Source organism: Macrobrachium rosenbergii, chromosome 10 (genome assembly GCF_040412425.1).
Source record: "Macrobrachium rosenbergii isolate ZJJX-2024 chromosome 10, ASM4041242v1, whole genome shotgun sequence".
Classification (NCBI taxonomy): Eukaryota; Metazoa; Arthropoda; class Malacostraca; order Decapoda; family Palaemonidae; genus Macrobrachium; species Macrobrachium rosenbergii.
In genome coordinates, this window is record NC_089750.1 from 60,867,207 (window position 1) to 60,890,963 (window position 23,757).

At 34.4% G+C, this 23,757-nt stretch overlaps 1 protein-coding gene across 1 annotated transcript in view; it reads right to left on the reverse strand.

Annotated features, from left to right (window-relative positions):
• Window positions 1-22,854, reverse strand: part of LOC136842675 (agrin-like) — a 363,408-nt gene extending 340,554 nt beyond the window's left edge. The window contains exon 1 of the mRNA XM_067110324.1: window positions 22,432-22,854. The gene's annotated coding sequence lies outside the window, so the exon portion shown is untranslated. The remainder of the gene's footprint in view (window positions 1-22,431) is intronic.
• Window positions 22,855-23,757: the final 903 nt, after the last annotated feature.

The following is a 23,757-nucleotide window of genomic DNA, read 5'->3' on the forward strand; positions in this document are numbered from 1 at the left end:
GTTTTTCTTATCCTACGATGCACTCAGCCTCACCGTACAAGGATTTCGGCCAAGTTACTTGGCCCACAAACTTACCCCTTACGCCTAATCACCCAACTAAAGAGTGAGTGACCACCCGTATCGTTGGATAACTTTACTTATCGGACTAATTATGGTGTTCTGAGAATGCTATTATAACTATTTTCACAAACCGTCGGGTCTTCATCGTTAACCAATCCTCTCCTTAGTTTATTTCTTCACTGTACTGCAATTCACGGCTAGTATCCGTTTTTCAGACATTTCTGTGTAAAATCTCGAAAGAATAAGTTCATAATATTATACTGTATGTGTATATGTGTATATATATATATATATATATATATATATATATATATATATATATATATATATATATGTATGTGTATAATTATAATATATATACTATACAGATACACACACACACACACACACATATATATATATATATATATATATATAATATATATATATATATATATATATATATATATATATATATATATATATATATATATATATATCAATATACAGCACGCAATTAGCATGACGTTTTCAGTCCCCTGAAAATTACTGGATTAACTAACTCACTGATTTAAATCATTGCTACAAAGACCAGCGACGAAAATGAAGTCTTCATTATTCCACTCATTCGTTGCAGCCAATGGCGTATTTTGTCTTCTCCACGTATCTGACCCTCATTCATTCTAAAATATATAATATGACTTTAGGTTAAGAAATTCAGCCCTTTGCCAGGGCTGGAAGCCCTCCCCTGCGAGAGGCAATGTTGTTGACTCAGCGATCTAATTAAACAACTTAATAGTTCCAGGACTGGATATTCTCACGAGGCTAGTTTAGTAACTCATATTTGCTCAAAAACTACCGACCCTCATTTTAGATCTGATCTGTAATTTCTGTGTTTGCGCGTGAGGTACTTATTTCGGCCAGCCCCCTCTTCAGTCTTATACCCTCTTCCCCTTTGTCTGTCTGTCTGTCTGTCTTAGACCAGCCATAATTTACTGGATGGATAATAATATTCAGAGCATTAAAATACAGTATGAGTAAAGCAAAAATGACGTTGGTAATTGCATTTCATCTCTCTCTCTCTCTCTCTCTCTCTCTCTCTCTCTCTCTCTCTCTCTCTCTCTCACCAACCACAACTCATTAAATGAAATGACGAAAAAGTAAGTGAAATAAAGAGAACTGATAATAAATATATGGATTTAGTTTGTAAAAGTTTTTTTCCTTAGCGCAATTTAAGGTTACCAACCTAACATGATTGAACATAGGCATGTTCTCTGTAACAGCAAAATTATGCAACATTGTCTCAAATGGAAGACCACCAAAGACCACTAGACGCCATTGGCACATAAGTAACCCGGACCAGCTGAAGGGGTAATGAGTATAGGGGTAGTAGCTTCACCGGCAATGTCAATTCTTCTGTACTGGCAATAGCTTTTAGGTATTTTGTGTAAGGGTGCGTTCACACTGCTGTAAAACACGTTACAAACACACGTCAGTGACTGGTCGCACACACATCACAAACATGTTGAACACAAGTGGACAACTTACTGGCAGTCCTAACCTGGGGTTCCTACGGTCATCGAGCACTGACCAAAGACATTCTCCACTTACGGTCGTTGGCTTGTTGTCAACCTGTTTGCTATATGTATGAGATAAGGTGCCGGCAAGTGTTGACGACATATATTACTGATATTTTGACGTATCCTGAGCGGTAATAAGTCATAATGAGTCCTCTTTAAATAAAATAAAATAAAAAAGATAAAAAACAAATGAAGCAATTCGTTAGCTGACCGGTGTTGGGGCGCCAAACAGACTCTCCACTCAAGGGTTTGAGCGGCAATGGGTGACAACGAGTCCCAAAAAGCCAAAGGGAGTGAATACAAGAAAGGCAGCTTTCTCATCTTTCCTCTGAGTCCGAGGAAGCTCCTCTGAGTAGCTCATTTTACATCGCCGCAAGGAAAACGAACTTCTTTCATTAAAAGGGACAGAACGCCATGAAAGTTTTTTTCTGTTCTCTTTTTCGTTTTCTCCTGTTATAATTGTAACAAGGAAGATTTTCCAGATTACGCAAGGATATAAGAAGTGGAGCTAGTTTAGAAGTAACGAAACTGCCTCAAAAAAAAAATTAATAAATAAAAGATATCCCATAGCATTCTGGCGCAAGCGGTAACTGATCGCAACGTACCACAAAAGGCATAAAAAGTACGTCACCTAGGATTTTCGAGATCATAAATAAGAAACAAGTAGAAAATGTGCCGAAGTTTCTTCGGCGCAATCGAGTTTTTGTACAGCCGCTACGGCGTATAATCAAGGCCACCGAAAACAGATCTATCTTTCGGTGGTCTCGGTATCGTGAGCCGCGGCCCATGAAACTTTAACCACGGCCCGGTGATGGCATATCCTATATCGTTGCCAGAGGCACGATTATGGCTAACTTTACTCTTAAATAAATTCAAAACTACTGAGGCTAAAGGACTGCAATTTTGTATGTTTGATGATTGGAGGGTGGATGATCAACATACCCATTTGCCCTCCCTAACCTCAGTAGTTTTCAAGATCTGAGGGCGGACAGAAAAAGTGCGGACAGAATAAAGTGCGGACGGACAGACAAAGTGCGGACGGACAGACAATAGTTTTCTTTTACAGAAAACTAAAAACTGATAAACAAAACAGCAAAATATCCTAACTCCTCAGTCTATATAAATGCACCTTTTTACACCACTCGAACCACGACACAAAACGGATCTAATAATAATAAGACAGAAACAATATTTTTATCACACTGTTTCTTGAGGAAAGCTGATCTAAACCTTAACGGAACTCGCAAGAACGCATAAGAAGTCGTCGAACAACATTAAGCCATTTTCAGGTATTTCTTGAAAAACAACACAGGAGAAATCTTGTTCTGTAAAATGAGGCTTGAACGGAGAAGTGAACATTGACCATGCCTTTGTAAACATCAGCAGGCTCTTGTAAACAAATTAGCTTTTATAGAGCAACAACGGAAATTAGTTTCTTTCATTAAGGTTCATGGAAAGAGAGCTGGAGTCATACTCTGCTAATTGCAGCAGAGCATAGTCAGAGATTATTATTATTATTATTATTATTATTATTATTATTATTATTATTATTATTATTGGAGTAAGGAAAGAATACTTCATTCATTCAACTTTACTAAACTGGAAATGGGGTTTTATGGATTTGAACTGGAACATTTCATATATATATATATATATATATATATATATATATATATATATATATATATATATATATATATATATATATATATATATATATATATATATATATATATATAATATAGTATATATATATTACAGTATATATATATATAATATATATACATACATATTTACATTATATATATATAATATATATAAAAAATAAACAAGCTTTTGAGTGATCAAAGAATATTTTTCACTGGTAACCGGGCCTTGGTGTGCATTTAGTCCTATTTTGACCTTCATTTAATATGTTATTCCTGATCTTCGTTAAATCTCAGATCGAGTTTAATTAGAGTTTAAGAAGAGGACAGGGTAAAATTACATAGTCTCACTCCACACCATAAATAATAATAATAATAATAATAATAATAATAATAATAATAATAATAATAATTAGTCATTTTCATCACTCAGCCCTGAGCAAAGACGTAGAATAAAAGGTTGCAAGGCTAATTCAAAAGTGCCCAGTTGTTTATTTTTATGACCTATTTATGAACTAACTGGTAAGCTTATACTCATTTAACTTTATCATGTTCCTCTATACACTAACTGCATTCAATTTTATGGAAGCTGATTTCACAGGTTACAAAGGTGTGCTGAGCGTGATCATTGTGATTAATAACAAGAAACACTGATAAAAACGTGAAATCTTTGAAAAACACAAGGAAATGAATGTTGCTCTGAATATAAAAAAAGGAGAGGAGAGGTAGAAAAAAAGAAAACAGAGGACTTTTGAGGGAGAATTACCTGGAGAATGATTTCAACCCTAAAGGATTGAGGAACGCCGCCAGGGCTCTCCAAATTATAAAACATCGCCAATGAACACAAAAATAGGTGAAATAATGAAGCAAATAAAATCATTAATAAGAATATTCGGTATAATAAAGGCAAGAACCGCGAAATAAAATAGAAAAAAAAATTCGTGGAATGAGACAAACGTTGAAACAAATTAGTGACTTTGTCACCGAGGTAAAGTGTTTGACAATCACTTCACGAAGTGATAAGAGTCGAAATACTGCAATAATGACATGAAATGACCACTTCCTCAAGTTCTAAAATATTCGGAAAGCGGTTCACGCGATGCTGAGATGTTTGATGCATGTCAATTGAATAAACTTGTGGCTCTCGAACAGGAATTAATTACAGACTTCTGCCATGTAAAGTTATGCTCATGCATGTATGAAAACACAATTATCCACATGCAAACTACACACACAGACACACATCGGCACACACACATGTATATATGTGTTTGTGTGTGTATGTATACATACATATATATAATATATAAATATATATATGTATGTACAGATACACATATACAAACACATATATATACACTTATACAGAGAAAGACACAGATCATATCTGGCAGGCTTCATTAAAAAGGAAAGGTGTAGATCAGCTTGCTTTCTTAAGAGAGGCATTCCTTAAATATTGATATACCGTGTGTCTTAGGAAGACTGTTAAGAGGCAAAGGTAATTACCGCATCTCCCACTTTCCACTCGGTGCTATGATTTGTTTGTTTGTTTCTTTCTTTCTTTGTTTAATTTTTCCTGTTCGGTGCCTTCCTTACCGTATCTACACTATACTGTGCCGTAAGAGTTTATAAGTTCACGCAAGCCTAAGTTGAGTATATCTTAGTTTTACCAGACCACTGAGCTGATTAACAGCTCTCCTAGGGCTGGCCCGAAGGATTGGACTTATTTTACGTGGCTAAGAACCAACTGGTTACCTAGCAACGGGACCTACAGCCTATTGTGGAATCCCAACCACATTATAGCGAGAAATGAATTTCTATGACCAGAAATAAATTCCTCTAATTCTTCATTAGCCGGCCGGAGACTCGAACCCGGGCCTAACGAGTGCTAGCCGACAACTCTACCGACTCTCCCAACGAGGAACTGATACCCTAAAGCCTGGATTAGAGAGCGGGGTTAGTGCTTAAGATTATCATCCCGGCCTCCTAAAAACTGCAGATGCTAATATACTTTGCAACAAACCTTAGCAGCCTGGTCTAAGCAGCCTTACGGAGACATGAAGGCTACTTAAACATTTTACGCATATGAGAATCAAGGTGGTCATGCTAATTACTTATTCACTCACTGCGCTATTAAATAAGTCAGAATTAACGAAGCCTGTCAGTCATGTTTAATTACAGGTGTCCGAAGTCGACATTTGGAGAAATGAAGAGTTCTCATGGAAAATGAAGAAAAAATAACGGATAGAAAATTTTAAACAAATTTAATACAAATCTCATACAGTAAGGAAATTGATTACCGCATACTTAACTAATGCGGCATAAGTTTTTTTTTTATCATGATAAACTTTAATATTTGTTTCAAAATATCATGATAAACTTTATTTTTTCAAATGCCATGATAAACTTTAATATTCTTTCAAGATATCATGATAAACTTTAATATGAGACAGGTAAGTTCAAGATGGGGAGAAGACTTATGCTGCAATCAGATACTGATTGGTAAAGCAAAAATATTCAACAGAAAGGTCTGCTCTTATGGGCTGCATCCAGAAAAGAACACTGATTATAGAAAAACATTATTTCGATAAAATTAAGTACTTAAAATCCATCTCGGCCTTTTTGTGCATATCCAGCTTGCAATATAATACTATGCGCTTTCATTAGAATAAGGAATTCTCTTCCTTCCTCTGTACTCCCCGAACCTGCACTTATACAAAAGCCGAAGCCGAAGCCGATTTCAAAGGTAATTAAGAAAGGAGAACCATGCATATCTCGGTCTCGGAAATGAACACACCGTCCTCCAGCCCGGGGCCAGCTTCTGTCACCAAAGGCCCCTACGTAGGCCAAGTGGGAGCAATATGGTCCAAGCTTTTGGACGGTACGTACCGTCCCTTAGGCGGGCCTTGCCGTCCTGACCCTCCCATATATCACCCTGAGTGATATCAGCATGGGTTCACGGGTAAACGAAAATCTTCATGAATGTAAAATAAAAGAGGTTAAAAGAAAATTTAAACTGTCTAAAAAGACAAATATTAGTACAAGGTAAACTTTTAATAATCTTCATAAGTTGTAATTACTATGAGCGGTCTTGCATCTTGGGCAATTGAACAACGTTCGGCAATATGATAATCGCTGAATCATCATTGTGGAGTCCTGTTCTCTGTTTAACGGAATACAGATGAAAATATTGTTTTAGTCAGCTTGCATACAGGGCAGGCTTACAGAATACTGTTCTCTTAATTGGGTGGTTTTCGCTTAAAGATGTGATACTGATACCGCTCGTAATAATTCGTTCAGACATCGTTGTTACAGCATATGAAAGTGACAACAGGTGTGTGTGTGTGTTTATAATATAATATAATATATATATATATATATATATATATATATATATATATATATATATATATATATATATATATATATATATATATATACACACACATATATATATATATATATATATATATATATATATATATATATTTACACACATATATATATATATATAGGTAGACAGATATATATAAATTATATATATATATATATATATATATATATATATATATATATATAAATATAAATATAAATATGTGCATATATACATATAATATATATATATATATATATATATATATATATATATATATATATACATACATATATAATTTCATTCTAGTGTCTTTATTAACTGTGTGAATGTATTACCGAATTAATTCGTTAAATTAGTAAACGTTACGAAGAATGTAAGGTATCCATCTAATTATACGCACATCCTCATACATACACATACACAAACACACACACGCTCACACACTGATGGCTCAGTGGTAAAAAAATCACTGAATAACTTGTTTCTGAACTAGACAGCGGTCCAAATTCCACTAATGAAGAAGCCCTTATCCATTGTAATTCCCCTCGGGTGTAATTTATTCTCCAGTAGGTGTGAATTGGATATTAAGCGATATTGGTAGCTGCTTAATATTTGAGAATATAACAAATACTTCACGGTGTTTCTGAATATATATATATATATATATATATATATATATATATATATATATATATATATATATATATATATATATATATATATATATATATATATACTGTACATACATATCTATATATATATATATATATATATATATATATATATATATATATATATTACATATGTATATATTTGAATACATATATATACATAATTTATAATCATATATGTATACGTGTGTGTGTGTGTACACACTGTCATAACGTGAACACTGAAATTCTCGACTTACTAATATTTTTGGACACTGTTTCTACTGAAATGCTTCGAAAAATCCTACAGAAAATGAAAGATGCAAGTTCTCCAGTGCCTCGCCAAGCCTCGAATTAGGATCGGGAAGAGAAATACCCTCAATGCTTGTTCACAAGGAAATAAAAATTCTCTCATTGGTGCTTTAACTATATTACTTGGAGGGCAAAAAATGTTTGAGTTACAATACCCATGTTACCGTTTTACAGTCTCATCCTTTGGAAATTGTAAACATTGACCAAAATTGACTCTCTCTATCAAATTAGGAAAAGAGGAAGACTTCATCTCAGTACGAAGTCACATGCTTGAGAAATACAAAACAAAAACTATTCTCTCTCTCTCTCTCTCTCTCTCTCTCTCTCTCTCTCTCTCTCTCTCTCTCTCTCTCTCATTAAGGGCAGAGGACTTATGTAACGTTTCATCTCTGGAGAACTGACAAAAAAACTCTTCTCTCTCTCTCGATTAAGGAGAAAGGATTTATGTAGTTTCATCTTTGGTGAGTTGTCAATCAAAATTTCATCTCTCTCTCTCTCTCATTAAGGGCAGAGAACTTATGTAAAGTTTCATCTTTGGAGAACTGACAAACAAAATTACTTCTCTCTCTCTCTCTCTCTCTCTCAGTAGGGATAGAGGATTTATGTACACAATTTCATCTTTGCAGAACTGTAAAACAAAGTTCTCTCTCTCTCTCTCTCTCTCTCTCTCTCTCTCTCTCTCTCTCTCTCTCTCTCTCAACATTAGTGGAGGGCTCTATAATAATACATAAAAACCGATTTAAGCTTTAAAGCAAGAATGTCCGGAACGAAATTACAACCTTTCCTCAGTAAATTAAGTTAGTTCCATCTATCAGATGAAGGAGGGAAAGAAATTTATTCCCGAATTTTCGAGAAATGAATTTACTCTTCTCTCAAGAACGTGTTCAAGAAATGTAATCATCTTCTTCCAGCAACGAAGTTATTTTTCAGACGCACGATTGCAAGAAATATATCCTTCGACTTTCTTGGAATATATTTAGAGATGAGCGACGGCAAGAAAGATATTCTTTGTCTTTTACAGAATAAAAGTTTAAGTCTCCGGATGTCTGAATGAAAGAAATTTCTTCTTCGACCTGAGAGTATCCTAACACGTTTCATAGTCTGAATATTTAAGTGTTGCAATTCTACAGATTAAAAGAGTAATTTCTGTCGTTTTTATTATTCTTTTATTGAGATGAATCTATGCGTCTAAAATTTTGAATGATCTCTTTTTTAAATATCAAAACACGTCTAGTTTTTGTTGTATAAACTGCGGCCTGTAAATTACGACTTAAAAACATTTGGCGTCGTAGGGGAGAATCGAACTCGCTGAAAAGCATAAGAAACTCTACCAGACGACTCCACAGAAACAGGCTTTGCTGAGTACCACTGGCTTGAATGATCATTCAACCAAGTAATTCATCTTCTCTGGCCGTCGTTGCATCTTCGAACGTGGCGTTTGTTCGCAGTTTCCCTTGTCATCTCGGAGAACTTTTTCCTCTGCTGCTGTGAAGAATATGAGTGACAGGACTGACCATTCGCTGAAAACCCTCTTCTTCTTCTTCTTCTTCTTCTTCTTCTTCTACTTCTTCTTCTCCTTACGACTTTTGTCCGTCTAATAATACGGTCGTTTGCTCAAATCTTCCTTATCTTAAAAGGCTCGTCCCTCGTATATGGACAACCTAGAATATCTACTTCTCTCTGCGATAAGAACAACTTCTGGTGTAGTTTTCTTGGCAGACATCCTTGTCCTATTTTTTGTCGAACGTCAGAATAATATTTTAGGGTATCTAAGCCACTAGGCCACGTTTATTGACCTCTCAACTAAGGGATGAAAATTGGCGACAGAATGAATTACAAGATATTATACTCTAAAAACTGAACACCTCAAACAGCACGATTAAATAACAAGAACCAACAGATTTAGTTCTAGGCGAACAAATTCAAACATCTCTTTCAGAAAAGCTAGCGCAATAACAAAAAACATAGCAAAGACATTTAGATTCATGAATAAATAAATAAATTGCTGGAGAGTTCTGTAATTCTTATCGAGCCTTTGTTTTCACAGACTTTTTAATCTTCCTACATATAAGAGGCGATTATTCTCTTCCACTCAGATTAAAAACCCAATCTTCTTAATTTGTCCTTATATTTACTTGTGTATAAATGTGAGATAGTTGGAGGGGCTAAAATGAACATGAAAATTTGTATTTTATTTGCCATCAAGATTAAACGGAGCTAGGTTTTAAATGCCTCTAGTATTTAAAAATTTGCTTGTCAGGAACCCTCTACAGAACATGAAGGGAGAGAGAGAGAGAGAGAGAGAGAGAGAGAGAGAGAGAGAGAGAGAGAGAGAGAGAGAGAGAGCGGGGGGTGGTGTTGTAATGCCAAACATTTTTCTTGGACGCCCTGATAAGTAACCGGAAGGTGAAAAGGAGGGGAGAAACAGACACCATTAGACGCATAACTTAAGAGAACATTAATATTATGCGGAAACGTGGTCATTAGTTTAATAAATACAAATGGTTCTACGTCAGTTTTAGCACTCAATTAACCATTTACTCAGAAATAAGTAAGTGAGTGAGTAAGTTCATGCAACTGCTTTCACGTGCGACTGGATGCAGCAAAGGAGGGCGCTCTGGCGTAAGAGGTCACCGGAATCCTTTATTTAAATATTCATCTTTTTTTAAACTAACTTTCCAGAGGCTTTAAATGTAGTTTATTGAAGGTCACCGGGAATGTTTCCTCTGAGCAATTTACGTCTAACAGATTCGACTGAGATGAAAAATTATAATTACTGGCCTTCAAGGTTTTCGCGTTTTCGAATAAACGATGAGAAAACTGACTGGGTATTTCTTTATTTATTTATTAATTCATGTATTTATTTATTTTAAAGCATGCAATATTGTCAAGCTACCGCTTAACACGCAAACTAAAACATGTCATTCATTCAAATGGAATAACTTTTCGAATAATCGATAATAGATGTAAATGGGTATTTTTGTTTATTTATTTATTTATTTTAGAAAATACAACGTTGTCAGTATACCGCTTAACACGCAAACTAAAGTATGTCATTCATTCAAATGGAATAACTTTTCGAATAATCGATAAGAGAAGTGAATGGGTATTTTTGTTTATTTATTTATTTATTTTAGAAAATGCAATGTTGTCAGTATACCGCTTAACACGCAAACTAAAGCATATCATTCATTCAGATGGAATGATTTCCACACTGGGAACTTGATGAATATTAACAGCTTCAAACTCCCATTCCTCCTGACCTCATGTATTAATATACCAAATGAACTTTCGCTTGACGTCACTGATACGCAGATGCTACTTCTCTGAATGATCTTATATTATTATCATTATCATTCTTATTCTTACATAAACTGTGGCTTCATCAGCGGTGTTAATTTCACACTTCACCTTCAACATATTCCTTATTTTTCTTAATTCTGCGATGCATAAATCTTTTAGTTGTCCAATACTCATTTCGTAACTCAGTAGCGTATGGACGCAAGTGGGTAATACTTTTCTTTTTATCAACTTCTTTATCATGCTTCCACAATTATAATATCTACCAAACGTGACAAGAGAAAACTGTTTGTTTGTAGAGGGAATTATATCCTGAGCTATAATATTCCCGATCATTGCCAACTGTTTCTCCGTGAATTATCAAGTGTTTATTTGAATTTCCTGTTCAAAGCTCTTCAAAGAATCACTTATCAGCTTTCTCTAAAATGCTGCAGAGTTTAAAACTCACACAACTGTTGTAGAAATGAGAAAGAATTGGAATTAAACCTGTTAATTAAAAAGCTAAGACGAGACGGCCTTTCAATTTGTGGCTAGACTGGAGAACACCGGTGATTTTAATTTAGTCAAGAAATATGTTTTCACAAGTGATACGAGGCTTCATCAATTTACTTTCAATTCAGTAGTTTTTAATGCCATTTCTTCCTCATTTCTGCAACAATCGTATGAGTTTTAAATTCAGTAGTTTTTAATGTCATTCCTTCCTCATTTCTGCAACAATCGTATGAGTTTTAAACTCGGCAAGATTTTAAGAAACGCGGATAAGTCATTCTTTGGATGGCTTTCAAATTTAAACTTTCTTGGTTATTCTCAGAGAAACGGTGATGATCGTTCGGATACCATCACTCACGATATAATTCCGTGAACAGATGTGAATTTTTCTCTTTGAATAACGCCAATATCTAATAAACAAGTCAACGTATTTCAAAGAAACAAAGTTTTTCAAACAAAATGAACCAAACTCGTAACACCAAGTAATCCGTGAAAGTTTCCGTTCATTATTATTATTATTATTATTATTATTATTATTATTATTATTATTATTATTATTATTCAGTAGATGAAACCTATTCATATGGAACAAGCCCAGATGGGCCACTGACTTGAAATTCAAGCCTCCAAAGAATACGGTGTTCATTAGGAGGAAGCAAGAGGAAGTAAAGGGAAATCCGGAAAGGCATCAGGGTCACAGAGCACTGAGGCAAATCATCAAGACCGGCAGGCATCAACGCGGAAGAAGAAGAAGAAGAAGAAGAAGAAGAAGAAGAAGAAGAAGAAGAAGAAGAAGGAGAAGAAGGCTGCTGCTGCTGCCGCCACGCGCGCATTAGGCGCTGATTAGGCATTGTTTCGGCCCATTTTCCCATCCAGATCCGCCGAACTGATTAAGTGGAAACAGGAGATAGACGCCGAACAAAAGCGACGCGAGCGAGGCGCCGCGTTTCTTCTGCAGGCTGCGTGCGATAGCGCCCTCCCGCCTGATAATCAGTCTTATGCGGTTAGTTTATGCGCTCTTTACCCGGCTATAAAATTGCGGCACCCAGCTCGGTTTTACGGTAAACTGATCAATGCTTTCTGGGCTGTTTCCCTGACGACGTTTTTCATGACGTCATTCGAAGATTGTGTGTCGGCCAGTTTTCTTATTCCTGTTTTATCACACTGGTTTGTTTGTTAGCCACGTGTGATTCCTAATCTATTTTTTTAGTGTTGCTCCTTATGAATATTTGTACATTGTTATCAATATAATAATAATAATAACTAGAATTTGTTACACTTTAAAATCATATCGTTAATAATAATAAAAATAAAAATAATAATAATAATAATAATAATAATAATAATAATAATAATAATTAATTAATTAATTAAAAAATACTCATAGTAGCATGAGTCTTAAAATGGAGAAGCAAATCCACAGTTATGCATATGTACATATGTTTAAAGATAAATCAATATGGATACCTTTCGGGAACTTGTTCGGTTCCCCTTTTCAATCTCAAAGGGGAACCGAACAAGTTCCCGAAAGCTATCTATATTGATTTATCTTTAAATATATGTACATATACATAACTGTGGATTTGCTTCTCCAGTAATAATAATAATAATAATAATAATAATAATAATAATAATAATAATAATAATAATAATAATAATAACTAGGTACTGTCTATGATTAGGATACTGTGAAACATATCACAGATTGTTTTAAAACACTATCTCACTTTATATGTCAAGCATACATGTTTGAAAAGGGCAAGAAAACTCTTGGATACTGTTTAACAAACAGCCATCACTATCTACGTTTTATTCTTTAGAAATCTCAAATTCTCGAAGTATGCTGTTCGCATGTTACTTTGTGTATGAGCTGTGCTTTTGTTTTCCTGGTCTCCGGTACATACATACATACATAACACAACACACACATACACACACACACACATATATATATATATATATATATATATATATATATATATATATATATATACATATATATATATATATATATATATATATATATATATATATATATATAATGTCATTAAGTTTACATATGTCATTGTTTATACGTTCAAATATTATGCCCCATAAAACCAATTAACATCGAATTCACTGAACCTTAGGAACGACTCGCATCTGAGGGGTATTATCTATGATAATTGCACTGACACTGAGAGAGCTTCGAACCCTTCCTTGTCAGGCTTTGCACAATGGAGACAGTGACCCAAAAGACTGAGCCATCAAGGAAGATATTTCATTTTGTATCTGGTGTGCAAATTCCTCCCACATTCAGATTCGCCATGATTACTAAGTATCAGGTGTATAAGACGTGAGGTTATGTGTATGTGACTGTCCGTACGTTTGCTCATGACACTTTTTTTTACATTGAAATGGGCTATTTGGGGTTTAATGTCACTGTCACCCATGTGTCAATTTAAAAAGGTAAAGGTTCGAATCTCGGTCACGAGAGGCGCACTTTCATCTACAATTCATTTTGGTTTAAGTTATTCCCAAAGTCTAGTCAATTCAGTATTAATGAAGTATTTGAGTCCTAATATTCAAAAGTATACAAATAATTTCACGAGCAAAAGTAGTGGTAGGCTGTCAACTGGAGTGACGTAACGGCTCACCTCTGGAACTCTTTGTATAAATACCGCTTTTCTGTAATTCTTATTTCATTCATTACCTGCCTGTCGAGGGAGACAGTTGTTCTCCGTAACATTAGCATTAACTTACTACCTTTGGCATTTTTATGGCTCATTTTATTTTATGTGTGTATATATACACATATACATATAATATACAGTATGTATATATATATATATATATATATATATATATATATATATATATATATATATATATAATAATAATAATAATAATAAAATGAGCCCATAAAAATGCCAAAGGTAGTGAGTTAATGCTGATGTTTCGGAGGACAACTATCTCCCTCGACAGGCAGGTAATGAATGAAATAAAGAGTTACAGAAAAGCAGTATTTATACCAAGAGTTCCAGAGGTCAGCCGTTACGTCACTCCAGTTGACAGCTTCTTAATCTTCTTAATCGCTGGTTGGAGGACGATTTTATCTATAATATCTGAGTCCCAGGCTCCTTTTGAGAGGTTCATCGCATTTCTTTGTTTAATCAGTGCTGGTTCTACCTCGTATTTCTTTGTTTAATCAGTGCTGATTCTACCATCTGGCTTTTGAACCAACAATTGCTACTCTAAATTATATGTGACAAATTCCAGTTTATTCTGAGATTATGGTTATTTATGCGGTTAAAAACGGCTGAGCTCTGTTGGCCAGATATCTTCAGAATGTTTAATGTGACTGGGAGCTTTCAATTATAGCATTTCTCATTGGTTAGCCGGCCTCCTTTCCCCATTCTTAGGCACATTTTCTCCCAGTTACATTAAACATTCTGAAGATTTCTGTCACAAATTCAAAGAAGCACATGTACCACTTCACAAAAAACTTTTAAGCCTGGATGTAGATTCCCCATTCACAAAAGTAGCAGTACACAACATTCTACAGTTTTTGAGAGAAAAATTAGCTCCCTATTCAGATCATTTCCCACTAGCAGTAGATCAAATAATAAAGTTAGTTGAATTATGTGTATCAAACAACGTCTTTTCATTCGGGGAGTCACTCTATAAACCAACCTATACATGGAATATTTTGAATATTTTGAAACTGCAATAATAAATGCAATAAAACCTAAAGATATGCTGTGATGATATGTAGGTCATATCCTAACATTTAGGGATGATAGGTGAGGCAATTTCAAAGAATTTCTTTCAAAATTAAATGCCTTAGTTCCCAGCATCAAATTCAAAGTTGAATGGGAAACAGACAACAAAATTCATATACTTGATGTTTTAATAATTGAAGACACGACAGGATACATTCACTATTTTAGTTATTATGACATTTCTATCAAGATTGGCTTAGCCAGCAATTTATTCTTAAGAGCCTTACGGATATGCTCCCGGATTTCTTGGAAAAGGAAATTGAACTAATCCGTATGCAGCTGTCATCTTTAAAGTACCCTGACCATATAACTGAGAAAGCAATCCATAAAGCAAACATAATCTTCTACCATCCCCCTCAAACACGACTAGAGAGAGACACCCAACAATAAAATCAAAATCCCACGCCTGGACAGAATTAAGATGTTGACACAGACACTTGGAAACTCTAACCCTTTTGCCTTTACCTACACAAATACCTTAGCCAAATCCCTAATTAACGTCCAGCAAAAGCCAATCCCCAAATACGAAATCCTTGCCTCGACTGTGGCCAACTCTACATTGGCTTTACAGGTAAATCACTCCCCCAAAGATTCATACAACATAAACATTCAGTAAGGTATGGCCAACAGAGCTCAGCTATTTTGAACCACATAAATAACCATAATCACAAAATAAACTGGAATTTGTCACATATTATTTATAGAGCAACTGTCGGTTCAAAAGCCAGATGGTAGAACCAGCACTGATTAAACAAAGAAATACGTTGAACCTCTCAAAAGGAGCTTGGGACTCTGATATTATAGATAAAATCTTCCTCCAATCAGCGATTGAGAAGATTGAGAAGCTGTCAACTGGAATGATGTAACGGCTGATCTTTGGAACTCTTGGTATAAATACCGCTTTTCTGTAACTCTTATTTCATTCATTACCTCCCTGTCGAGGGAGACAGTTGTTCTCTGAAATATTTAGCATTAACTTTCTACCTTTTGGCGTTTTTATGGGCTCCTTTTATTAGATGGAATTCTGTTTTAACAGAAAATATATCACTGTAATATACCAGTATATATATATATGATATATAAACATATATATATATATATATATATATATATATATATATATATACTAGTACTTGAGTAAACATATATAAGGGTGATACATACTAGTTCAAAGATATCACGGTGGAGACAGGAGGATTCAAGTACAGTGCCTGAATCCGGCAACATAGACGAAAACAATTCTTATGTCACTTGATGGGAGGGTGAATTAATTCCCTGTCTCTCATTTACTGTCCTTGAAATGGATGGGTTCAAGTCGCACTTTATCATATATGATTCCGTTTGGAAGTATATAGGATAAGTTGCTTCCTGGTATAAGGAATTCCATATTAATGAGTTATGTGTGGCTTAATATCTAAACATGGAATAACATATTTGTCTCCTATTAGGCAAGTCTTTACATCAGCTGCTGCACATATCAGCGCAAAACAGTGTACTCAACGTGGACGTTGCTATCCTAGGAAGTCCCAACAGCTGGGGATCAGAGGAGTGACCAGTACACGGTCCTGAACCCTTAATGAGAGGGTATTCCCATAAATGGTGGACGGAATTCTTCCCTTGGTACAATCAGAACCTCAAAAGTTCAAGCGAAGATGCGATGCATGACTACCCTAAAACAAGCCACCGTGTACTTTTAATAATCTATTTTCATTTTCTTCTATTTATTTATTTATCTATTTATTCATTTATCTTTGTTTTCTAATAACTGATCTCTTCTTTCTGTATTTCCTATTATCGTCAGTTATTTCCTTCAAATGAACACCATATTCTTTGCAAGCTAGAATTTCAAATCAATGGCCCCTTCAGGCCTGTTTCATATGAAAAGGGTTCACACCTGAATAATAATAGTAACAATACCTATTACTCTTGCGGGATGTCAGGAAAAATAAACTAGTATTTTCACTGCTTCTTGTAATGTGGAAGTCACCAAAAGGCTACGATTATGGAATTTGTCGCTCCTTATCTTAACCACACTTACATGCAGTAAAGCTACAAATATCATTTAATACTGAATTCCCGATACCTTAGGAATAACTTACACCTACAGGGAATTATAACTGATAAGTGCTTCTGCCCGTATAAAGATTCGAACTTGGGCCTTTAGTTTAGAAACAATGATAAACAGTCGACTTTGAACACTCGGCTATCCTTTGGATATAAGTTATTCCTTAGGTATAGTGAATTCGATATTAAATATTTGTAGCTTAATATTTATGAATTTAAAAAGTCAGTATAAAAGTCAAGCGTATTTAAGTGACAAAATTCATAACATATATTATATATATATATATATATATATATATATATATATATATATATATATATATATATATATATATATTCCAATCACTCTTACATGTGGTTAAATATATCAAATACCACTGGGAAGAAATGAAACACGGTCATCGATCCTGACCGGTTTCGGCTTTATTGCTAACTAAGCCATCTTCAGAGAACTGATCAGTCCTCTGAAGATAGCTTAGTTGGCAATAAAGCCGACATCGGTCGTGATATAAAATCGTGTTCCATTTCTTCAAGGTGTGTATTTATCTATACACACAACCCACGGTTCTAATGAGAAACAAAACAACATTCGCTGCCACTTTCCTTCTTTATTTACTAAATCAAGGATAAATCTCTCATGAGAAAATCTTCCAATGTTCTGCTTCACACACACACATACATTGGACTCAGCGACTGTGAGTCGATGTCCTTATTCACACTACCTCCAATTAGCATACATTTTCGCCGTTATACTCCATCTCCTTTCACTTAATTAGCTAGTGCATATTTAGTCTCCCTCTTCCTCCTCCCTTCACTACAGGATTACATGAAATGTTCACCATCCTGTAATCCTTCAATCTCCCTGTTTGACCAAATCATCTCTTAACACTCCTACCTACTTTTTTACCCCTCTGCTAAATTCTCTAGTTTTTTTGTCATATCTCTGCATTTATCCAATTCCTACCATTACCTCCATATACGGTACACTTAGTACGGATACACCTCCCATTTTCCACCTTATTCCTTTATTCACATTCAGTATCCACACTTCACTTCTGTACATGAAAGGAGACTCAACAATCCCTTTATGCACTCTAAATTCTGCTTGTATAGACACTCATCTTTTCTTATGAAACTTTGCAGGGATATTTCTTTACGTCTTCTACGATTCATGTCATTTTTCAGCTTCCCTAGATCCGTTACATTTTCTCACAAGTAACAATGCGATTTCCTCCTTTCCGTTCCTCCACCAAGAACACTACTGTTCATTTTAAAATCCTCCTGGCTTTCAATTACTCCTTCAAAACCTTACTCATGCAAGTATTCACCTTCAACTTTCTCTTCTTACGAGACTTCGAAACTGTTTCACCAGTTTTTGCAGTCTTCTGGTAGTCACCATAAAACGCTGTATTATCTGCAATCACCACCCACTCTGAATTTCTTTTACGTTCCATTTTCATATCCAAGAAACTTGCTTGTTTATCTTCTGTCTTTTACCAGATGTATCATTACATCCACAAAAAAAAAAAAAAAAACACGAAAAAACCACAATCTTGCCTGAGATTCAATTATCCAAGTAACTAGCAAAACTCCTCTGTACTCATTATAACACAAGCTTCGCTTTTAATAAGTCTAAACAATTATGTATTCCAAATCTACATTATGTATCCTTTAGCCATTCCACTTTGCATCTCAATTCCCACATAAAACTTTCTCTAGGTACATACCCCACAAACATCTTTTATCTTTTACGATCTAACTCCAGAAGCAACTATTTCATAATGAACAATTGACCTACAAAATCTCCGCTTTCCTTAAATTAAAGCCTTTAATATCTTCCTCTTTTTCATTCAAAACCTTACCATATGTTATACAGCTTGAATTTTTCCAATTAACACCCTCACATTTCCTCTCACACACTGGCATTATTCCTGTCTCCCATCCATTTGGAAACTTTCCCTTATTCAGACATACCTTACATATCTTGGTTAACTATTTAAACATAATACCACCGCCATGCCAATCAATCTAAGACTAAGTAGTCATCACATCAACTCTTATCAACTATGCAGCCTTCAACTCTTTAATTGTACTCCTCTCAAATTTTCATCAATCTCTTAACCTCTAGCACAAGATTACTCTTATCTGCCTGTCTTGTACCCCTTTTGTCCACCAAATCTCGAACTACCAGACGATAAATAATCTCGCCGAGTAGACTTTCAATGAGGATCCAAAGGAAGTGAAGAGCTCATATATGCCAATAAGGATATATGACGTGGAAAACTACTAAAGTACCGCTTCAAGATCCAACGACAAGTATCGATAAAATCAGAATCGGGGAAATTATTAAAACCGTTCGGAACTTGAACCGTGATATATGAAGTCACAGGGTGGTGATATATCTGCCTGCCTATCTATCTATCTACATATATAGAGAGAGAGATAGAAAGATAGATAGATAAATATATGACAGCTTGTGACTTCACACACACACACACATACACATCATTATATATTATATGTATGTGTGTGAATGTGTATGACTGTTTATATGCATTCATACATTTATCTCACAAGGGATTTTCATCCAAGATTCAGCGTTAAAGTATGAACATATCAGTGACCACTGTCTTTTTTCCCTTGTCTGAATGCCCATCCAACTGCCCCATACCCATTCATTCCCAACCCTTTTTGGGCGAAATAGCTTGAAGATCTTGAAATATTTCATAAAGAGTAATAAAGTATTCGGAGACTCGTTTAGGGTATAGGGAACTAAATTTAGTTATTTGTTTAAGATAATATTGGTCTTACATCAACAATTCTGACAGATGATGTAAGCAAAGACAGAGAAAAAAGTAATTTGCATATATTGTGTAAAGAAATGAACTTATTAAATATGAAAAATTACTCACTTATGTATATGTACGCGTATTCATAATGAATATATTATATGATTATACAAGTATGTGCGTGTATTCATATTCAATATGCACTTCCTAATCGTATAAATTATTTGAATATATTCATTTCGACTCATAATGGCCATCAAAATTTTTTGAATAAAATTCCACTTATATTCACACGGCTGAACACAGTACACAGTCATAAAAAGTCAGATCAATTGATCATGTTAAGAGCACTGAAGATGAAGAGTCAAAAAGATCAACAATAATATAAATAGAATGAACATCTTACTGCTAGTATAAGTAATATATATATATATATATATATATATATATATATATATATATATATATATATATGTATGTATGTATGTATGTATATATATAAATATATATATATATATATATATATATATATATATATATATATATAATATACAATGCATGTATAAGTAAATAAATAAATAAAAAGGAATAAACATTTTTAGTACGATTTAACATACAAAATCCATCGTATCTTCCTAGAATGACTGTTTTTGTCGCGATCATTGAAGTAGCAAAGGAAAATTCTTGTATTAATTATTCAAATTTAAATATACGGAGGCTTCAACAACATATACAACAAAGAAACCATATTCATATTATATACAACCAATCAAATGATAAAATCCATCTCTTCATAGGCAAATAATTATATATGTACTGCGTTCAATAAACAATCAAAAGGTATGATAGAGCTCCTGATGAAAATAAAAGGCAATATCCAATTTGACACTTGATTGGGAGCTACATGATGGCCTTAATACCCAGAAAATATATTTATGAAGGGTGTAGGAAATTTAGTGAAGTGCTCTAATCTTTCCTAACTAATTAAACGTTAGAATGAAAGTAAGGACTTAAAATAATATACAGTAAATGCTGAAATATGCACACACATTATATATATATATATATATATATATATATATATATATATATATATATATATATATATATATATATATATTATAATTATATATATACATATATGTATATATAGTAGTTATCTCAGTCATTTGATTTGAATAACTGTCTGTCACCGAAATGTCATCGCATCAGCCATGAGGGTCTATGTCTCATATATCTATCTATCTACCTATCTATATATACAAAGAGAGAGATAGATAAATAGACAGATAGACGGATAGACAGATAGTTGTCTACACAGGGTATCACACACAATTCAGACTCTAAAGTCTGGATGTGGAAGTTACCATGTGTATTTTTTGACTGGAACCAACCTATGCTAAGGGAAACGGAAGGATTTTAATATAAAATCTCATATATGTATATATATATATATATATATATGTGTATATATATATATATATATATATATATATATATGTACACACACACACACACACACACATATACACACATATATATATATATATATATATATATATATATATATATATATATATATATATATATATATATATATATATATATATATACATACATATACGTGTGTGTGTCGGTGAATAAACACACATATATAACATATCATAAGGAATGCACTGGAGGAAATTCTGACTGAAAAAGACGACGTTATCCCTTAGTGCATAATTGGAAATCTGGTCGGTCGTCCCGCTCCAATGAAGAGGCAGTTTAATCATGATTCTCGCTTCGTAATTAATCAGATTACTCGCTCATGAGGGAATGGAATATTAGCTCCAAGCGACTCACCAGATACTTCTTGTGTGTGTGTCTGGTCTTCGTGATGGGTACATTAACCATCACAGTATATACACATAGATGCACATAATGCATATATATATATATATATATATATATATATATATATATATATATATATATATATATATATATATATATATATATATATATATATATACATATATATATATATATATACATATATATATATATATATATATATATATATATATACATACATATGTATGTGTACAATTGAATCACGAAGATATGGAAAGTGATGAATGTATAAATAAAGGCAAATGCAACCAAGGAAAAGTGAAACAACGGATTGGTTTCACTTTTTCTTCGTTGCATTTACCTTTATTTATACATTCATCACTTTGCTTTATTTACACATATGTTTGTATACATATAAACAAACACACACACATATATAAATATATATTTTGCATTGGTATATATACATATATTCATACATATACATTATATATATATATATATATGTGTGTGTGTTTTTAAGTATGAAAATTTTTATTTACATAACTGTGTGCCTAAGATAACCAAAGAACGACTTTAAAATACTTACCTACAGAATTTTCTATATTCACAGGGGAAAATAAATTTAAGCACCTAAGGCAGAAGAACTTGCGTCAAAATTGTAAGTACTGACTAGTTTTCTGTCTAGTGACGTGAACGACAGAGCCAATAGTATGAGCAATGATACTCATCTGATAATTTACAACCACATTCGAATTTTATCGCGCTACATCCCTAACTGACCGTTAAATGTAACAACTACTTTGACAGAATTTCTCTCAGGGTAATTTGCAGTATCGCAACGAAGGGGGGACAGAATGAGTGAATGGGATAAATATTCAGAAGCTGCTACATTCTTCCGAAGTTCATGGGACAGATCAAATTCGCGTCGTTCACTGGAACACGCGGATCGAGGGCGCGCTGGAAGATCGACAAGAAAGCGTCCGATCACTGGAAGCCGCCGTCACATAGTGGCCAAAGCGATGTTCCAGGACTCTCTCTCTCTCTTTCTCGCCCTCTCCCTCTTTCTCTCTCTCTCTCTCTCCCTCGGTGTGTGTGTGTGTGTGTGTGAGTGTGCGGGATCTTCCTCCCCCTTCCCCACAGCCCTTCACCCCAAGTCGCTTGTGAACCGCACGCGCGGTCGCTCAATGTTCATTTCTGCACTTCGTTTTTGCTCTATTTTATTGATTTTGTGTGTGTGTTTGTGTCTGCGTGTGTATATGATACACATGGAGAAAGAATTATGTATATTTGTGTGTATGAGAGAGAGAGAGAGAGAGAGAGAGAGAGAGAGAGAGAGAGAGAGAGAAACAGACCCAGCAGCATAAAGAAGTGATGAACGAGCGAGGAAGCTCATGATACTTCACAATAAAAGGAAAGGAATTGTTAAAAAGCGAAACAGCACAGCGAAGCGCAGGAGCGAGACCGAAACGGCGAGAGGAGAGAGCCTCTGAAATCGTCGCTAATCACAGCAATCGCAGGGCCTTAAACACTGTTCCAGCGGCTGACTTTCCATGCTCCAGTCGTTAATCAATAGTTACGATCGTGCCCCTAACTATCTCGTACGAGTCTCGCGTTGGCATGACCCCCATCTGTCCTCCGTTCATGCAAAGGCCCTCCGATAAATCTGGCCCACTCTGCCCCCGCCCCCAGCCCCCGCTTCCCCATGCATTACGCAGGGCTAATAATCCTAATCTGTTCTCCCATTCGCGATTCCATAAATATGGCGAAGAGTTCAAGCGAGCTGGAACGACATTATCAAGGTTCCAAATGTGGCGAAGAGTTTTCGGTGCATTCTAAAAAGTATGCACGGATTTTGAAGGCAGAATTTTTTGTGCATATTTTCACAGATTATATATATACATTATACATATGC